At 34.9% G+C, this 11,776-nt stretch overlaps 1 protein-coding gene across 5 annotated transcripts in view; it reads left to right on the top strand.

The window, feature by feature from the left end:
• Window positions 1-695: 695 nt before the first annotated feature.
• Window positions 696-11,776, top strand: part of LOC131681821 (uncharacterized) — a 576,008-nt gene continuing 564,927 nt past the window's right edge. For all 5 annotated transcript variants that reach the window (XM_058962877.1, XM_058962876.1, XM_058962875.1 and 2 more), the window contains exon 1: window positions 696-1,853. The gene's annotated coding sequence lies outside the window, so the exon portion shown is untranslated. The remainder of the gene's footprint in view (window positions 1,854-11,776) is intronic.

The following is an 11,776-nucleotide window of genomic DNA, read 5'->3' as shown; positions in this document are numbered from 1 at the left end:
TCAGCTACTGACGAGTGGAACATGAAACATTCAAATCCTACTTTTCCAAGTTTGGTTTTATGCCCTTGTGCACAAATTGGTACATAATTTTTTTTCCTTTAGGAAAAAGTGAAGGCTACATCATCGTAATCTGTTTCCACACAACCTCAAGCCAGTCTAATCTAATAATAGTCTAATCGGCACCTATAAATATGGCAAATGTCGCTACCTCTATTAAATGCTAAACGATTTCATTACCGGATTTGAAAAACAAACAAATTTGAGTCAAAGTAACGAAACAAATGAACAAACTGTTCAACTAGCTTGGAAAATGAACCACTCGATTCCATCTGCAAAATTCGAGCATTTTCTCTCTTCACGGTTGGGCTTGCCTTCGCTAGACATTCATTTCTCATCGAAATTTCTCACGTCTCACATGACCATGCGCCCTACCGAAGGCGTCCGTTTTCTAGTCGAACAGTTTTCCGCGTTTTTCTTCCTTTTTCCCACCAAAAAAAACGTAACCCGGAAGAAGTTCACAACAAAACAGAGAACTCGCGAGATGTTGGATATTCTCAGAGAGCGAGTCAGAGACAAAAGGATATCGGCACGTGAGCAAATCCTGACAGGGATGCTGCTGCTGATGATGTTTTTTATCTCGTTTCGCCTGGCGAATGGCTCCCGCACATGGCACAAGCTTCAGTCAGTGGAGATACGCCTGTTCGATTGGTCTGCTTCTCCGGAACGATCCGGTTCAACCAGTGCGCGTCCGTGAGGATCTGTCGAGATTTTTTCTGTGTTGGAAAAAAATGTTCTAGTTTTACGAGGTGGAATTTGTGCGGGTGTAACCCAAAAAAATAGGTAAAAAACACATTCTGCACAATTGACATTGGTCAATTGAACGCGTTGGTTTCAACTGCGGGAATTTAGTTCGCTCAACAACTCGGCTGAATTGGGCGGATGAAATATCAACAAACAATCGCGTGGAATATTAATTGTGGTTTCGAATTTCATGGCAAAGGTTGATCCGGTCAACCACAACACAAACGAATGTGGCTTGGTGTTGTGGAATTGTTTATTTTGGGATTTTGACGGAAATGGTGTTATTTTTATAAAGCGAGAGATGCTGAATAAAAAATAATCCTGTCGTGCGTGCGGAAATGGAATGATAACATAGTGCAAATTTTCGAATCAAATCCGAGTGGAATACTATCGGCGTATAGAAGAGAAGAAAAAAGCCCAGTAAAAACACAGAAGCTGTTTCATGGAAAACTTGAATGGTTCCTTCTCACGTATTTCGTGTCGTTGAGATTAGATTTATCGTGCTACGTCGTTTGACTACAACCGACGGAAACGAGTGAAATTTTAGCAACGACCTAGCGCCTCCGTAATAGCCGACTTCTGCGAAAACGAGAAAGTTTTTGATTAAAACAAGCGGATTAGAGTGATTGGCGATCAAGTCGAGTAAGAAGAAATAAAAACAGGGCTGCTCAAGTGGAACGAATCGAATTGTATTAGTGCGTGGTTATTTCCATTTATTAGAAGTGGGAGAAAAATTGGCTTTCATTTAACCGGTGGCGGGAGGACGGTTTCGGGGTCGATAATGGCAATAATAAAGCGGCTGGAATCAATTCGCCAACAAGTTGGCTAATTTGGTTGGTTATACAGTGGCCTTTGCTTTTGACAGGTGCTTTCAACTATACATACCGTGATCGGAAACGAAGTGGTATACACATTGTGGCTGGAGTGGGCATGTGGAAATTGGTTCCAATCACCGCAAATCGTTTGATTTGATTCAGTGCTTAGTTTCTGCTGTTAATTAGGTTAGCTGATGGTTGGTCTGGTGGTTAAACTGGTTGGTTCGATTCGTGCAGGTATGTTTACTCATTTTGCTTAACACAACTGATTTACTGGTTTTATTCTATCAAGATCCAAAATACTAGTGGAGTCCTGTGATTATAAAGGTAAAATATTTATTTGGACGACGATTTAAACGATCATTGCATCAATTGCTGAAGTGTTGCTTAGAAAGAAAAAAAAATTAATTTTATGTTGTTCCTATTGGTCAATCTGAAGGGTTTTGCTATAGCAGAACTGTAAGTGATACAAACTTAAAAAGCATTTTCGGAAAAACGAAATAACATTTTTTATATTAGCTTTGAACTTAAATGTTAATTTGATTTCATATTGTGATTGCAAAATAAAATATCAAGGTTTATTCTAATTTTGCTGCTGTTACGACCGAGTGCTGATCAAACTCGATGGATGCGGTTTCATCAACGATGAAACTTATGCGAAAACGAATTTTTAAATCAATCCCGAATTTCGAATTCGAATTTTAAAAGGCTGCTGCTCGCGGATTTTGACAGATTACAGTTTGTTTTCGTAGATAAATTATCAGAAAAAATCAGTTTGGCAAGGGAACTGATCCTGTGGCAAGAAATCAACATTAGCTGTCCCATGATGATCCATTTGCTTTATGGGCAGATCCGTCCAGTAGAGACATATTGGACGATAATGAAGCGGAAACTAAAGATGATGGTCGGATGAAAATTTGGCGGAATTAGCTTGCCAAAACCGCGACTGAAGAAGATGTGCGACGAAGTTTTTCGATAGGTGGTTAAAAATATACGCATTTGAAAGTTTTGGATTCTGTCGATTTGTTTGACGTGTGCTCACTTGGAATCGTTCTGAAATATTTGAGATTGTGATATCGGAAACATTCCAAAATGAAAATTTATTTTATACTCTTAATTTCGCGCTGAATTAGAAATGATTTTAAAATAGGTTTTCAGAATATACATATATTAAATTTACGGGTGTCAAGTCTGAGTTTAACAATGAAGCTATCAGCATAATGTTAGGGAATTGTTTTAGAAATTACCACATAACTTCGATTTTTTTTGCTCAAATTATTTGAAAAAAAAATGCAAATATTCTTGACATTGCCCCTAGGTACAATGTTTTTCCTATGTTTTATCCGTGGACTCAACTCATTTCCTTTACGGAAAATCAGTAAAATGTCTTAGTACATAAAATTGCCTAATTCGCTGATAATCGTCTAGACATTTGCCACAACACGGGTACTACAACTGGTAGTGCTGCACTTCATCGATTATAACGAATAGTGTATCCTGAAATCGCTCAACCTTTAAAATCAGTAGTCCCGTCTGCTCTAACTCGGATAAGGAACTCGGATAAGGATAATTGTACAAAACAACTGATTTAAGATTTTTGTTTTCTTGTACATTGTGCGAAAACAAAAAAAAACTATTCATATTCCTGCACAGTGAAACTACACCGTAGTGGTTGATGTTAAATATTGACGTACCCATTCGTCTAATCGTGGGTACAATAACAGTGACCAAGATGTCACACTAAAGAGATGTGGTATGACATTTGACAGAATTTTTTCTCAGAAGTTCTTAACGGTGTTCGAGTGATGGGAAAGCGACAAGCCCTACCAACAACTACCAGATCTGACAATTTCAAATTATATGTAAGTCCTACACCAGATCACGAGTTACTACTTTAGGCAGACGGTATATCAAGAAAACCGTGTACATGTGCTTCTAAAAATTATCTAGTACATACTATCCAAATCGGCATAAAGTTGTTGTTTTAAATTCCACAGTTTCCCGAGAAGTGCAATGACCGTGCCTAGTACCAAGAAGATGGATTGTTGAGCGCGAAATTTAATTTGATGTTTTATATAGAGTTGCGTTGTTCGGCTGAGTGACCTTGCTTGAGGGCGAAGAAGTTTAACTATCATCAATATGATAATTATGTGCTCTTCCTGTTGATATCATACCCAGAGATAACGTAGGGGGCTGGTACTCAAAACGGTGCCTGTTCGAATCTTGCCTGGAAACGATTTTTCGCATAATTACTCCTGTTTAACTTAATAACAATGTTTTAGCACTTACATAAAAATAAAAAAAAAATAAAATTAATTGTGAACACATTCCAATTTTTGCGCTACACTTGTCTCTAGCGCATAGAGTAAAGTGGGGCAAAAGTGCGCACCTAACAGTTTTCGTAAAATAACTAAAATTAATACTCTCATCACACATCTTCCAAACGTAATACTAGATATCCCTTGGTTTTGCTTGTAATCCGAGAAATAATTATTTTCTTATGAATACTCAAATGCGCACTTTTGTCCCATGATCGGGGCAAGAGTGCGCATTAGACTGCCCAGAAAAATGATGAATTTTTGAAAATTCAATCGGCCCACCCCTGAGTCGATTCCTAGTCCCACCAGGAGTACTTGTACCAAATTTGAAGCAAATCGGACAAGTCTAACTACCGGACCAATGTGCCTGAAGTTTATATGGGATTTTTCAACAATTTACATGGAGAAAACTCACTAGCTCGTATTTTCGCCGCTAGGTGGCACTGTATACATCGTATTATCACTGTAAGTGAAAATAAGAAAGATATTTTAATTGTCTACAACTTTGTCGAAGACTGCTAGTAAATCCGGCTATGTTAAAATAAGTTATTAAACTTTTAACGAAGTGATGTCGGAGTCAGTTTTGCATGGGGCCTAGCAGTGCATGGTTGTGTATCAGTACTCGAGTCCCGCGAACTATATATTTTTGTGAAATAATGGTTAGATTTAGCTGAATAGTATGTTTATAAGAATTATAGTAAATAATACGAGTTATGTTTTGGTTAGAAAATTTTAGTTCCACCTGCGACCGCATAGAGGGCGCCACTACTAACTTTTCATAGAAGAGAGATAGAGTATCAAAATATTCAGAAGAAATACTGAAAAATGCCTGTTCTATAACTTTGTAGAAGACACCAAATTTCTATCTCTTTCCGTTGAAAAGTTAGTGTTGGCGCCCTCTATGCGGTAACAGGTGGAACTAATTTTTTCTAATCAAAGCATGACTCGTATTATTTACTATAATTCTTCTGAACATACCATTGAGCTAAACCTAACGATTATTTCACAAAAATGTTTAGTTCGTGTGAATCGAGTACTGATACACAACCATGCACTATTAGGTCCCATGCAAAACTGACTCAGACATCACTTCGTTAAAAGTTTAATAACTTCTTTTAACAAAGTCGCACTTACTTGCAGTCTTCGACTAAGTTATAGACAATTCAATTATCCTTCTTATTTTCACTTACGGTGATAATACGATGCATACAGTGCCACCTAGCGGCGAAAATGCGTGCTGGTGGGTTTTCTCCATGTAAATTGTTGAAAATTCCCATACAAACTTCAGGCCCGTTGGTCCGGTAGTTAGACTTGTCTGATTTGCTTCAAATTTGGTACAAGTACTCCTGGTGAGACTAGGAATCGACGCAGAGGTGGGCTGATAGGGGTCATTTTTTTCCTGTCATCCTAGTGCGCACAGCACGGGGCAAAAGTGCACACTGATTAAATAGCCGATTTATTACCGCCCATAAATTAAACTAATCAGTTTTAGGATATCCATCCCCCCTTACTCTTCCTTCATAACTAAAAAGTACTCCTCCCTTTGCCTCGGTTGATGTTGTTCAGTTTTCCATTATGTTGAAAAAACTTGTATGTTTCATCTTTTATACTATGTCGTTCATAATCAAGCTGTCGCCCCTCGTAACATCATTATTTTTCATAGGTGGGTGGATCACTGCGAGAATTCTTGCGAATATACTATTAATATTGGAAATACATCTTTATTTACATATTCATAGTTTTTTGTTTCTTTTTTAATTACTCTGAGCTTTCGGCACTCTAAATTTTCCTTTGGAACCAGTTATGCTGGTGCTTTTGTTCCTAAACCGCTCATATTAGTCGTAGTTTGACCGGTAAGCTCGCAGTTATTGAAGATGATGGTCCCTTCTTTAAATCATGGAAGAATTAGTTGAATTTTTAAATAAAAAGCTTCATTCGCGTCTTTTTATAGGGGCGGATATGCTATGCGCACTTTTACCCCACCGTCAGGTTTTTAACTTATTAAGTTGTTACGAAAATTACTGAATTTTCTCATCAAATAAAATATATCTCGCAATGAACCATATGTTGAAGATTTTTAGGGTACTGTAGTTTAATAGATCCTGATTTATTCAAACAGCCAATTTATGATTCCCAAAATTAAAAAAAAAATACATCAAAACAGCGAAAAATGGTCCTTTCCCCTTAATTTCAAGCCACTATATTCAAACCTTTCATGCTTATATGTGCGATTAGTTGACTTAATGATATACTAAATCCATACAGAGTTGCCAGGTTCTAGCGCTTGTGTGCTTCTAAAAGTCCTATGCGCACTTTTGCCCCACGCGCACTTTTACCCTACCTTCCCGATCAGAAAGAAATAACAAAATTATTACAGACTGAGTTACTTTGTTATGATAACAAGTTGTGTTATAAATTTGGTCTCGTTAGTTGGTAAAATAACAGAAAACATAACAGAAATTCTTCTAGTATATATCAAAAATATGACAACCTGTGATAGGCTTCTATCAGAATTATAACAAAATTTGTTAGGTTCACCCACGGCCAATATAGCTTTTATTACCTATTGTATAGTATCAACGAATTTAGCGTGCAGGTCTAAAAATAGAATAAAATAGAAAAATATAGCATACATTAAGGCGCTTTTCGGTTGGAAGCAAAAAGCTTCAGGTAGCAAAAGCTTTCTATAGTTTAGTCAAATGACTGCATACATGCTGGCTGATTGTTATTATGAATAGAATATATGACACGCTGATTGTTATTAGTGGATATAGCGATTTGAACCTGGGTATTCTGAGTTTTATGAGGATGTTTTCCTGCATGAACCAACGACGTTGCTTTCGATCGATGTTTAATGTTAGCATAATATTCTACGCATTCGTCAAGGCAAAACGATTATAGATGCAGAAGATGTTTCCAGAACGCACACATTGAACTTTGCCAAAGCCAAAGGACTGTTTGTTTTCCTTGTATAATACGCTTTGTTTTCATACAGTTTTGCTCACTACTACAGCTGCCTATATTACGATAGACTGAATAGCTTTATAATACCTTTTCAGATTAGGAAAGTGGGGCTATTTTTAGATTCTAAATAGTGCGCTTCGGTGCTTCTCTTGTACGTTAACACGATTTACACGATTTTTAGGAATAATGTCGATGCGATATGGTAACATTTAGCGGATAATTTACCTACATTATTTTACGACAAATGTTACTTATTATTCCTAATAGATTCAAAGAAACAAATACCAAAGTTTTGAGGCTTGCATTTTGAGATTTCAAGTAAAGTCGCTTTTGGGGTTTTGTTATTGGCATTTTTAAAATGGGGAAGATTAAGCAAACCAGTACAATTATCTCACATCTAATAAATTCTCAGAAATACAATTTTTTATAATAGTTCAATCTATCAACTGCGAATATTATAACAGATAATCATAAAATTCGAGAAATTGTTGAGGATTCTTCGGTGTGACGAATTTTAGAATATTTCATGTTTTCTAAAATACATTTTCTTTTCTAAATTTTATTTAGTTTTAAGGAGGAAATTATTCAATATTTTTGCATTAAAGTTTTCAGCTATTTCAAGTACTATCTAAAACACATATCGAAATTGTAACAGCAAACAATAATACCAGCTTCGATGTGTATTTATTCACAGATTTCTAGGCCATTTTGAAATATTGATAGCTTTATGCAGCATACTCACAAATATTAATCTTTCAACAATTTGAACAGGTCGCATTATTCCTTTTTTAACTTTCTACAAAATGAATCAAGTATCTTGATTATTACGAAAATTTGTTAGTTCGATGTTTTTTTAAGACGGACGAAGCACCATCGAATACAACAGAAACACTAGTACAAATGCGCATTCAAAGTAATTGTCAGTTCATTGTAAATGTCAAACTGTCTTAGGTGGAATGAAAAGACACAACAATCTCAAACTTAAACATTTTTATGCGGGGGTTGAAATAAAAGAAATTACAATGCTTTGGTAATTCGGAGAGCGTACAAAATCAGATACCCACAAACTGGACAAGTTTCGGTTGTTTATGAAAAACTCGCATAAATTGGAAAAATCGGACAGAAGATCCTCGAAGATCCTCAAAATTCATAACGGTATTGTGGAAATCAGTATATATCAAACAGTTTTTTAAGTTCTGAAAATTCGTTTTCGCAATATACACAATTAATTAAAAGCAAAAATTTTATAGAATCATTTGACTAAACCATAAAAAATAGTTTAAAAATGCTTTTTTATTTGAATCCGCGTTTCTTTATTTCATCTGGAGTGCTTGATACTTCCTGCATCTTCTTTAAAATAAATTTTATATGAAAATTATATTCTTTAGAATAGCTTGTTGATAACTTTGCGATTCCAAAACTTTTTGAATAAAGGCTTCAACATTGAAATCATAAGCCACATATTCGAAATTGCGTGTCAGACGAGTGTCTCACAAAAAGCTAATCTCTTAATCAAAATGCAACCAAGTAAGTTAACACCTTCTAGTTTTCCGTCCTCTTGCATCTAAAACTTATCTATTCTCGTGGAACTTTGAATGTCCATGTGGAAAACGCAAATATATGGAAATCAATAAAAACTTCGAAAATTTGCTTTAAAAAGTTGAATAAATACGCATACGGCTTCAGCGTATTAGCAAATAGACGATCATTGGTGAAACATAACAATCATTCACAGTTGATCGATCGATTTGTTTATTGGGGCTTTAACCGACTGGTCATTTGCCCGCTTTACAGTTTACAATTAGCGTTCAAAGATAATTGTTAAAGAATATGGAATATGTAATATATTATAACATCATTGTTATATGCGTACATTAAAATCATATTAGCAGTTCAATGATATCACTAGAAGATATAATCTTGATATAAGTTTGCTTGCCTAGCTGATAGGGATATCACAAAAATAACACAGTGAGTAATAAATATCAACATGAGATATAAATTTGATAGCTTTCTGTTATGTCGTTCTCATCGGGTTACTCTATAGGATTTTTCTACTGTTTTTTCCCTAAAACTGGTGGGGCCAACAAACACGGAAAACATATTTTGATCAAGATAGGCGTTCATCTCGCAGTGCAGAAGCTGCGCAACTTTTACTTTCCTGTGCTCGATACAATTCTTCTAGATATTTTACAATAGACCAATTACTTGAAAAATGTAGTCCAAAACAGTTGAGATTGATAGATTTAATCAGTTTTCCACAATATTTCAAGATAACGAAGATTTCTCAAAATTCCATTTTTCACCGTTAACTTTTATTGTTCCTGGCAGCACTGTTTCATAGGAATCCAATCACACTAATTGCAATACCTTCAGTTCTACGTACAATACTTACAACGGTACGAGCTCAAATGAAAGGTGTTAGTCTTACTTGTTTTTTGTAAGTAATTCTTGCCTAAATCAAAAGTTATGGATGTGTAAAAACGTTGTTGTTTATAGACAACAAGGGAATGAAGGGGTTAAACATTTGTTTTAATCATGAAGAACACCATAGTGAAATAGATCGTTCAAACTATTATTTTTTGGATCAGATTTTGTATACTTAATATGTATTCTAATGAACAAAGAATGTTTAATGTATAATTTACTTTGGAACAATATTTCGCATTTTACTAGAAGATTTTTCACCTTTTTTGGATCCGCGGTTTGGCGTGCTTTTTGATTCAATTACTTTGTAGCAGCGCTGCTTTCTTACAACTCGAAGCTGGTGGATACTACAAACTCTATGTTCAACAATAAATCAACAAAACATGTTCAGTTTGCTAGATTGGATTTTCCCTTCTACTACATCTAGAACACAATCAACTGTACAGCTATCTTATACTAAAGTACGATTTTCCTGATTCTCTCTTTTGAACTTCAAGACTTCTACCACTCGCCATCCGAAGCGATTCGTGCGGATCTTGCCTAAAATTATGCACTAAATCGGTATTCGTTCTTTTGAAGAGAAATATTAGCAAATACTCACCCGCACATGCGGCATCTCTCCCGCAATGACCTTTATTTTAAATGTCCATGAAAATTTCATGATTTTTTTTCTTGATAAAAACCACTGCACAGTATTTTAGAAACTCGTCGCAATTTCGCGCAAACTCGAACAAATGTTGGCAGCACCCTCTCAGATTTTAATGAAACTTTCTGTACATGAAATCTTTGTCACAAAAAGCCACTATGCATACTTTGTTTTTCCAAAAATGATCTAGCCTTTCTTTTGAAAAGGGCCAAACTTTTTTTTACCAAGTTTTTCAAATGGCTCTAGTCTAAAAATGACAAGTCCTACAAAAAAATTTTGTAGGAGTAATTTTCACAAAATTAGTCAAATTTTGGAATAAAAATATTCAAAAATTCATCATTCACTTCTACACTGAAAAAGATCGATGCAAAAAATTTAAAGTCGATTTACAAAAAAAAAAACATTTTTGATTTGGATGAAATTTTGTTCCAAGATAGGTAATTATGTTCCCTATCTACCGTCAAAAATTCAAGTTGGGCACTTTCAAGGAAAAAAGTTATTTGAAAAAAAAAACTTTTCATTGTCCAAACTGAATTTTTTTTTTCAGTGTATTTTTATCGAAAACTAAACCAATGAAAGTCATAATCATGTCAGGATCCATTTTCCCAGCTGCTAGTTGTCTGATACATGCAAAAAGTATCAGTAACGTATATATTCACAACAAACCTGAATAAAGACTGGAAGATTGGAAGATCGGAAGACTGGAAGACTAGAAGACTGGAAGACTTGAAGACTGCAGTTCATTTGTTCCTCTCAAAACTGATAAATTTTATGAAATAATTGATAAACTTTCCTAAAATTTATTTTATGTCTGATGGAGCAGCAGCACAATACAAAAATAAGGAAAATTTCGCAAGCTTGTGAAGATTCTAGTCAAAGTATGGGTTAAGCGCAGGATGGCATTTTGTTGCAGCATCCCATGGAAAAGCACCCTGTGATGCTATTTGTGGCACTCTCAAGCGAATGGCAAAAAGAACCAGTCCTGCTCGCGAATATGGAAATACCATAACAACTCCCCGAGAGTTATATAACTGGGCAGTTGAACAAACTGATAAAAACATCACAAAATATATTTTCTGCTACATATTCACTGAACAGTACAACAAAATGTCAGAAGAACTCAAAGAGCTGTATAATAACGCCAAAACAATATCTGAAACACAAAAATTTCACAGTTTTGTGCCTATTCCTGGTGGCAAAATAGAGACGAAAAGGTATTCTAATTCAGAAGATGAACCAAAAATATTTTCCTTGTATAGAAATAATACAAAATAGCATGCATGAAGATAGTTTTAAGACAAATGTTGTATATAAAAATAAATTAACAATTATGTAAAATTCAAATAAAAGAAATATCAAGAAAGTTTGAATTTACGTAAAGGAATAAAGCAGTGATTTCATTACATCAAACTTATAATTTTTTGGTAGTACATTATTCAGTGAAATAAACAAGCATAAGTTTATAAAAATAAATTGATAATTGGCGGAGTTATGGCTTTTTCCCCGAAACCTATTTTTATTTAAGAGGTTTGCGGTGATCACGATTGAAGACCAGTAGATCATCTAAAATCCCGAAATTCAAAAAAATAGTATATGATTATTCTTCGTACCCTAACGATTAGTTGAATAAATAATAATTTTTTCCTGCATTCGAGAACGTTTGCAGTAAAAAATCGCTCTTTTAAGCTCTAAAAATTGTATTTAAAATTCTTATCCATGAAGCAAAAATGTATGAATAAAAACGGAATCGTTAAAGTACGAGAAAAACTAATTACGATCAATTGAAAAAAATTTAAGAAAAATGA

The sequence above is a fragment of the Topomyia yanbarensis genome, chromosome 2 (genome assembly GCF_030247195.1).
Source record: "Topomyia yanbarensis strain Yona2022 chromosome 2, ASM3024719v1, whole genome shotgun sequence".
Classification (NCBI taxonomy): domain Eukaryota; kingdom Metazoa; phylum Arthropoda; class Insecta; order Diptera; family Culicidae; genus Topomyia; species Topomyia yanbarensis.
This window is presented reverse-complemented; position numbering and strand designations above follow the sequence as displayed.